The following is a 9271-nucleotide window of genomic DNA, read 5'->3' as shown; positions in this document are numbered from 1 at the left end:
AAGTCATGTTCATTTTATGTATACATGAATAGGCCTGGACGAGAGGGCGCTATAATAATTATGAATATAAAAATGACCCAAGTCCTGGACGGGTTTATCGTTTATACAAGATGAGTTCATACATAAGCTACCATTTCCCGTGTCAAACTAAATTTGGCCAAAAATTGGACTTGGATCGTTCTTATATTCAGGTCTTATTGTCACGTATGTGGTGCATGCAGTATAGAATAGAAGTAGCAGTAGCGATATTCATTAATTTTTCTTACCCGTAAAAATAACGTGAAGAAATAAGTATCAGTGCCTGCAAATCATCAATCATGTGTTTCTGGTGTAAAGTAATCACGGAGCAATGATTGCAGTTGCCATGGCAACAGCTACAAAGGTGATCACGTCTTGACCACATCCATCACGCATGTGAGGAGTGTGGCTGTTGCTCCAAAGGAAGATGCTATATATTTCACTAAAATGTCATTTTGGATGCATATCAGGCTCTCCGCAGGAGATGCTGCCTCGTTTAAACTAGGAAGCAAAATCCCTCTAAAAACTTGATCGGCCGACAGTGTTGGATTCAGTACTGATGATAGGCCTAAAATAGTACATAGTACGACTACAGCGGCGAGTTCACGAGTATACAGATCTTGTTCCGCCGGGTTGATTCTAAGTTGAAGTGACATTGAATTTATTCATTTACTATAAAATACAAAGCAGATATAGATATCAACTTTTTTACGAGGCGATTATAACAAAACATAATATTCAAGTATATCAAAATTACATCAGAAACATGTCCAATGATTTGAAGTAAAATATAAAATATTTAGGCATATTTCAAAAATACAAACAAAAATAGGGGAATTTTTATATTCACTATTCGTATAAATGCTGCTTAGCTGAGGAAACGCTTGCATGAAAGGGGGAATCCAGTCCAAAAATAAGTTAGTCGGATAAATAAGAGTAAAATCTTATGAGTTCAAATGTAAAATTTGACTGAAATTGGATGAAAAATAAGGAAGTTATGAAATTTAAAAAAAAAAAAAAAATTTTGAAAAATTTACTAGAATTTGCCACCTTGCGATTCTCGTTCTGGGTACACTTGTGTTTATAGAGGCCTTATCAGGATTTTCAGGAGCCTCTTACACAGCAATGTAAAGAAATGACATTATTTCGCTATTGGGATCTTTACTGTCATCGCATGATAAGTAATTAGCATTTTTCCACTTTGTTTAGGTCATTCATTTTTATATAAACGTATCAGAAATAACTGAAATTGCATCATTTACTTGTCTGCATGGATACATCCATGCATCGAGTCTTGAATATTCTCATTGCAGATTGGCAAACAAATGGTTTTTAAAGCCTCAAATAAGAAAATGTTCGTGCGTACAGCTGTTCGAAGCCACGATTGTAATGAGGTTCTGAGGTGAACGCGTCCTGGAGCATTTTAACATTCAACAGCGCCACCTTGTGACGTTTTAAAGAACAGTTAACGGATAGGCCGTTTTTATCGGAGAGATTGGTTTACCAGGGGCGTCACCAGCATTTTTTCAAGGGGGGTGCGTTTTGACACTAAAATGTTTACGAGATTTTTTTGGACAGACATTTGGAATATAGGAAGCTCTCAATCCCTAGACTTTTACTGTTTTTTTTTTTTTTTTTTTTTGGGGGGGGGGGGGAACCAAGCGGGGAAAGGGCACCGGCGTAACTAGGATTTCATCTTGGGGGGGGGGGGTGGGGGGAGGGGGGTTAGTATGCGAGGGAGCGAGCAAGGGTGGGGGAGGGTGTAGAAGTGCCGGAGGGGGGTGTACCCCCTATAAATGGATTATGGAATGACGGTGTGAAACGACAAATTACTGGCAACGATATCAGGAGAATGGCATAACGACTACATGCGAGCGAGGGGAGCGAGCGAGCTTGAAAATTTTGACATTTTACAGTCCAAGAACTGCCGTTTGTAGCCATATTTTTGTGCTTTGTAAATTAAGGGGGGGGGCGCGTACCGGGCGCAACTGCTGGTAATTACTGGCAGCAACATCAGGAGAATGGCATAATAATTAAATGCGAGCGAGCAAAGAGAGCGAGCTTGGAAATTTTGACATTTTACAGTCCAAAAACTGCCATTTGGAGCCATATTTTTTCGCTTTGGAAATAAAGGAGGGGTGGGGGGCGTAACGGGCGCAACTGCGGGTAATTACTGACAGCAACATCAGGAGAACTGCATAACAATTAAATGCGAGATTGAAAATTTTGACATTTTACAGTCCAAAAACTGCCGTTTGTATAGCCATATTTTTTTGCTTTGGAAATTAAGGGGGGGGGGGGCGCACCGGGCGCAACTGCTGGCAATTACTGGCAGCAACATCAGGTGAATGGCATAACAATTAAATGCGAGCGGGCGAAGAGAGCGAGCTTGAAAATTTTGACATTTTACAGTCCCAAAACTGCCATTTGGAGCCATATTTTTTCGCTTTGGAAATAAAGGAGGGGTGGGGGCGCAACGGGCGCAACTGCGGGTAATTACTGGCAGCAACATCAGGAGAATTGCATAACAATTAAATGCGAGCGAGCGAGCGAGCGAGCTTGAAAATTTTGACATTTTAAAGTCCAAAAACTGCCGATTGTATAGCCATATTTTTTTTGCTTTGGAAATTAAGAGGGGGCGCAACGGGCGCAACTGCTGGCAATTACTGGCAGCAACATCAGGTGAATGGCATAACAATTAAATGCGAGCGGGCGAAGAGAGCGAGCTTGAAAATTTTGACATTTTACAGTCCCAAAACTGCCATTTGGAGCCATATTTTTTCGCTTTGGAAATAAAGGAGGGGTGGGGGCGCAACGGGCGCAACTGCCGGTAATTACTGGCAGCAACATCAGGAGAATTGCATAACAATTAAATGCGAGCGAGCGAGCGAGCGAGCTTGAAAATTTTGACATTTTAAAGTCCAAAAACTGCCGATTGTATAGCCATATTTTTTTTGCTTTGGAAATTAAGAGGGGGCGCAACGGGCGCAACTGCTGGCAATTACTGGCAGCAACATCAGGTGAATGGCATAACAATTAAATGCGAGCGGGCGAAGAGAGCGAGCTTGAAAACTTTGACATTTTACAGTCCAAAAACTGCCATTTGGAGCCATATTTTTTCGCTTTGGAAATAAAGGAGAGGTGGGGGCGCAACGGGCGCAACTGCCGGTAATTACTGGCAGCAACATCAGGAGAATTGCATAACAATTAAATGCGAGCGAGCGAGCGAGCTTGAAAATTTTGACATTTACAGTAAAAAACAAACTACCGTTTGTAGCTATATTTCTTCGCTTTAGAATTTAAGGGGGCGCATCGGGCGCAACTGCTGGCAAATAATGGCAGCATTATCAGGAGAGCATAATGATTACATTCGAGCGAGCGGAACGAGCGATCTTGAAAATTTTACATTTCACAGTCCAAAAACTGCCGTTCTTAGCCATATTTTTTCGTCTTGGAAATTAAGGGGGAGGGGCACCGGGCGGAACTGCTGGCAATTAATGGCAGCAACATCAGGTGAATTACATAACGATTAAATGCGAGGGAGCGGAGAGAGCGAGCTTGAAAATTTTACATTTTACAGTCCAAAAATTATTTAATTATGGTTTAAAGAAATCATAGAAAAAATATCTTATTTCTTGATCACCCTTTCATTCAAAAAGCAGTTTACTAACACTTGAACTACTATTTCGGTAGGTTTTGTTTGTTTTTTTAACCAGCGGATTGGGAGGGGGCGCACCCCCCCCCCCCCTCCGTAGTTACGCCACTGCTTTTGGGTGAAATAATTGGACAGATTTCTTAAATTCTAACAAAAAAGCAAGAAAATCTTTTCATCGCGGGAATTATGATTATGTGGGGTGGGGCAAATGGTGCGCTTGCCTTCCAATATTTTTATGGGGGCAACATTTTTGTTTTCTTTCAAAAGCAAGAAAATCTTCTCATTACGGGAATTATTAATTATGGGGGGGGGGGCAAAATTCAACTATGCTTGCCCCTCCAATATTTTTATGGGGGTAACATTTTGTTTTTCTGTCAAAAAAAAAAAAGAAAATCTTCTCGTCTCTGGAATTATGGAGAGGGGGGGGGGGGTGGGCAAAATGATATGCTTGCCCCTCCATTTTTTTTTTTCATTTTTTTTTTTTTATGAGGCTAAGGCTCGCTCTTGGGCTGGCAATATGGATTGGTCAGAAGTAACGTACATAGTCCCTACATACTTGTAAGTAGCACACGTACATGCAAACGTGACTATAAAGTGCTCCGTATCGCACGGATGTACGATACGGTCGATAGATAGTAAACACTGTAGAATACTAATAGATATGTATAAAATCAGTGCTGCCAGAACCAGGGGTGCGAATTGTTTTTGCCGACGATTTGTGTGTGTGTGTGTGTGTGTGTGTGTGTGTGTGTGTCCCTGGTGTCAAATATCTAAAAAAAAAAATAGAAAAGAATAATTATTTTGCGTCCGGCGTTGAGGTCGCTCGCAGACTGATTTTTTTTTTTTTTTTTTTTTTTTTTTTTTTTTTTTTTTTTTTTTTTTTTTTAAGGATCTGAAGGGGGGTGCGTTCGCACCCAACGCACCCCCCCTGGTGACGCCCATGTTTACCGATATGTATAGTCCTTTTTATAATGAAGACAATACGAAAGACCAGTTAAAGTGCAATCCTATGATATACATCATGTTTGAATAGATAAACAGAGTAAAGTCAAAGAAACAAAATCATGCGGTTCATCGCAATCGGACTTAGACCTTGAAGATAGGGGCTATAATCATGAAGGAAAACATGATCTTCGTAATTTCATCATTATCTTTTTATCCTTTTTGTTGTCGTTGCTATGTAGAAACCGACTGGAGAATCTTTGTTCGGCGATGAAGCCGAGAGGACGATATCTCACAACTCGCCTTCGAGAAGGCCAAAAGAAGAGATAATTTTCGCCCGAGAAGAGGTTGAGTTGAGTCGAGATCTCGAATCGAACCTTCTCGGTTGCGGGCCCGAAGAGATCTATTTCGTATTCTCGGAGGCACCAAGAAACTTCCGTGTGTTCCTGATGGTGATTTGTTAAATGGTGTCATTCAATCGGGTTCTCTTGTCTGCATGTTTCCCTTCTCTCTTTCTAAAACATTCTCTTATTTCCTTCATCCCACTTATTATGTCCTCCATTTCTTTCTTCAATGCCCGTTTTCCTCATCCTCTCTCGCCTCCGCCACATTTTCTTCCTCGTCGCATGATTTTAGAAAATGACAATTTTTTTCTTTCCTTCAATGAAGTCCCAAATTTAGCGCTTCAGATATGCACTGTGCAAATCCTCCTGCGTGTATTTGTATGCATAATGTGTGTGTTAACCAATCTGGTTGTTTCTTTTATCTTCATGTCAAAAAACAAACATTTTTATCATTTTTGAAGTCCTACCTAATGTGCAACTATACATATTTTACGATTGAATTATTGAAATTTTTTGTGTGTTTTTTTTTGTGTGTCTTTTCTTCTCAAGACAATCTGCCTTAATTTTGTCAGTCAAGTAATTAGATATCGTCCTTTTTTCCCCTTCTTTTTCTTCTTCTTCTTCGTCTTCTTACTCTATCAAGTGCAGGTGGCGGTGCAGGTGGTTACTGAATGCCGTTTGCATGCAGAGAAAAACGGATAGATTCTAGAATCCCATGCATGTACGCTATCAGAGAACTACAAAGCAAAATGAATAGTGCCATCTTTTGTCACTCACAATAAACGCTCGGTAATTGGATTCGATAAAAGCTGCAGAACCGCTCCGTTTTGTTTTTGTTTGTTTTATTATTACTCCGTACTTTTTCTTCTTATCCGTTCCTTCTTTCCTTATTTTTCTTATTTCCTTTTGTCGCCCTCTTCATCTTCTTCTTCTCTTCTTCTTCTACCCTATCTTAATATTTGAGTCTCTTTACAACCATGATCACATAGTTATTGTATAATGACTGGAAGAACAAAGTGTATGATTGCTGTTAATCAATAAAAGGGGCATTGGGTATTCAAATGCTAGGGCGGAGAAGGTAGAAACCCAGAAACTTGTAGTCTGACTTCCTGAACACATCCCCGACATACATCATGATGTATATATTAATTATTTGTTCTCTTGCTCTCATTTTTATCGGTGTTTTTGAAATCACAAGACCTAGATGATGTTGATGTGGGGAAAGAGGGAAGAGTGAGAAGGACGCTCACAACTGATTACAAAGTACTTATAAAAACTAACAATAAAAGAAATACCAGTGGCATATAATTGAGAAAAAAAAACTCCTCAAAAATGTACAGAAATATATACATACAATAAGTTAACAAAGAGTGAAAATATATGGAGAAGACAGCGAGAGAAGGAGAAATATTTATTGAGAAATGAATGGAGAGAAAGAGGAGAGAGTGAGAAAGACAATTTAACCCAATATTACTGGAAATATCCAAATTAGAGATGGATCAATCATTTACTTGTGAAAAGACAGTTCTTCCTAATCTAACCAAGTATTGAATCTATTTCGTCCTTTGTACATGTTTGTTGTTGTTGTTTTTTGTCCAGATTGTGCCTTCTATACAATAATTTGTAACTTGTTTAAGTATTAACCTTTTCTTTCGTTGTTCATATATTAAAAGGGATGGCATAGTCCCTGATAGCAGACTGACGTCAAGGGATGGTATATTGGTGGTGATGAGAATTGGGCCTTTGACTTTTTGTGGTATACCAAGAAACCACTTTGAAATAGTCCAGAGGATACCATTTTGAGAGGAATTCAAAGTTTTTTTTTTTTATGAAAGTCGGTTTTGGAATGGCGGAGGCACCCAAGAACAAAGTAAAACAAAGCGATCGTAATAAAAGGTGGGTCCCACCTTTTGTTAGGATCACTCTTTTTGGGATATCTCAGCCATTTCAAAACCAATTTTCATCAAATAAGCGCTGAATTCCTCTTAAAATTACATGCTCTTTCATATTTCATAATAAGTTTCTCATTATCTCACCAACAGATGTTAGAAACCTGAAGTTAGGTCTCAACCGAAGCTTTACGACCCCTTTGAGAGGCTGCACTGAAAAAAAGTAATGAAATTCATCATCAATTTTATTCTCATTACAATGAGCACAGAATCTTTCATTTCTATAGGTAAGGTGTTGGATGTACTTCTCAAAATGAAGCTCCTCCTTGAAAATTGAATAAAAACTTGATTAACAATCGCTTCAAAGTACGAACGAATAAGAGAAAACCGTTCTCATATAAGGCGCCAAAGTACATAGAACTTTTTCAAAGATGGTAAGTGGTGCCGAACATCATCGCTATGACTCAAAACCTTTCTTATGGTAGAATGTTAGGAAGAGGGAAGAGGAAGAAGGAAAGAGAGAGAGAGAAAGAAAAACCCCAAGCAGATAGTGAAAAGAAAGAGGAATTCATGCCGGATTTTGAGAATTCAATGTCACGGAAAGGGGGTGGAGTTTAGTCCCGCAAAAGGGAACCCACCTACTGTTTCCCACCAGGACCACTGACGCCCTCCTTTCATTGAAAGGGGTACACGCACACGCCCTTTGCCCGTTTGGCCTGACTCAGGTAAGTTATTATACTCCCCCATTGTCTACAGTGTTTGGTGTCTTTTGTGGCTTCGTCGATCCCATCGGAGGTGGAAGCTCCCTGATCCCACCATCCATACGAACACATACAGACGTTCATTGGAGTTGGGTCGCGACAAATTTAGCCAAAGGGGTGTGTAAAACGCACACTCTGACCGAATAATCGCCCACACTACCCTGTTTCGGTAAAGGTTTCACCCACTTTCAACAATTTTCTTGGGACAGTTTGCTAGCATGGAATTAAAAACTCACCTTTATTGCCCTGTCCATTCTGTCTTATGCCCAATATGCCGGTGTTCCATCGGTTTTTAACATTTTTAGGCAGTCATTTACAAGCCACTTTGGCGATATATCAGCCCACTTGCCTTCATATGCCATTATCGTGGAATCCCATTGAAATACGAAGGGCCGGGTGAAAACGGTGTTTCCGCTACGTATCAGAATTCGGTGGCTTAGCGCAAATATAGCGGCGAAAAATCCCGCTGCTTCTGAAAGCTTCCGGTCTTAGATTGTCATCAGTTGACGGCAGTAATTCTATCGGATTTGGTAAGTCAATCAGTGTATCATGACGGTTTCCAGTTGCCAAACTGACCCAAATATTTCGGGATCTGTCAGATTTTGATGTTGAACGAGTGCAGTGTGTAACGGCTGCGCGCTACTATATTCACCGTGCAAACACCATTACCAGTGCAGTGTAATGCACTGTGATCGGGTAGGCGGGTGGGCCTGGCTAGCTAGCTCAGCTCAGCTCAGCAGGCGATCATGGTATATGTGCAGCGCAGCTAGTTGCCTGATGCAGTGAACGCCTTTTATATGATGGTCGTAAAACTTACAGTGTGTAATGCCATGGGTCTTCTGCTACTTATGTAGTTAACACTTCACCAATGCCTTTCATCAGAACATGGTACTGTGGAGGGGCCCGGGGGGCAAATGGTTCTGACAAAAAGATGGGGGTGGTTTGTTTATGGCCCCCCTCCATGCGTCGTGTCTAGAATTTGTGAGAGATGTGATGATTGCAAACCAAAATTGTATCATTTAAACATTTCAATTCAAGATCATGACATCGATTGATGATGCAATGTATAAGAAACACAGGAATAGATTAAAGTTTTAAGCTGAATAGAATACCATCCGTGAATGAATGAATGAATGAATGAATGAATGAATGAATGAATACAGGAAGGAAGATCGACAACAAGCAAGGAAAGAATCTGGTACTGTATTCTGTAACTTGTTGTATAAGCTGTTATTTTCGCGTACAAATATTTTTCCAAATGAAGAGGTCACAGACATTTTTGCAAGATGTTGTCACATTTTTGGCACGGGGGCTATCAATATATTAAAGTGCACTACATATAAATGCCTGTCGGTTGGAAATATTTTTGCATGTTGTTAAAGGTGCGATCCAGCAGTGATTTGCAAAATTTGTGAATATTAAACCCTTACGAAAACAGCTTTATATTGATACCATACTTACATGTACATGACACGTATGTTGTAGTCCTATCCTTAGGTTTATGTAATGATCCTCATGTAATATGATCTGTTGCTGAACAAACATTTTTTTCATGTACAATACACCTGCTAGTTGCTATACAGTATCTGTCTTGATATGACTCAATTCCAACAAACCAAGAAAGCATTTTGCATGAACTAGCTGTTCATTAGTGAACTGGGG

General features: G+C 40.0%; 1 protein-coding gene across 4 annotated transcripts in view; it reads left to right on the top strand.

The window, feature by feature from the left end:
* The first annotated feature begins 8011 nt into the window (after positions 1-8011).
* LOC139743032 (protein kinase C and casein kinase substrate in neurons protein 1-like) overlaps positions 8012-9271 on the top strand; it is an 87598-nt gene continuing 86338 nt past the window's right edge. For all 4 annotated transcript variants that reach the window (XM_071653541.1, XM_071653539.1, XM_071653538.1 and 1 more), the window contains exon 1: positions 8012-8139. The gene's annotated coding sequence lies outside the window, so the exon portion shown is untranslated. The remainder of the gene's footprint in view (positions 8140-9271) is intronic.

Source organism: Diadema antillarum, unplaced genomic scaffold, assembly GCF_040938485.1.
Source record: "Diadema antillarum isolate AM-2024a unplaced genomic scaffold, OU_Dant_1.0 seq00001042_RagTag, whole genome shotgun sequence".
Taxonomy (NCBI): domain Eukaryota; kingdom Metazoa; phylum Echinodermata; class Echinoidea; order Diadematoida; family Diadematidae; genus Diadema; species Diadema antillarum.
Note: the sequence above shows the minus strand (reverse complement) of the source record. Positions and strands in the feature narration are given on the sequence as shown.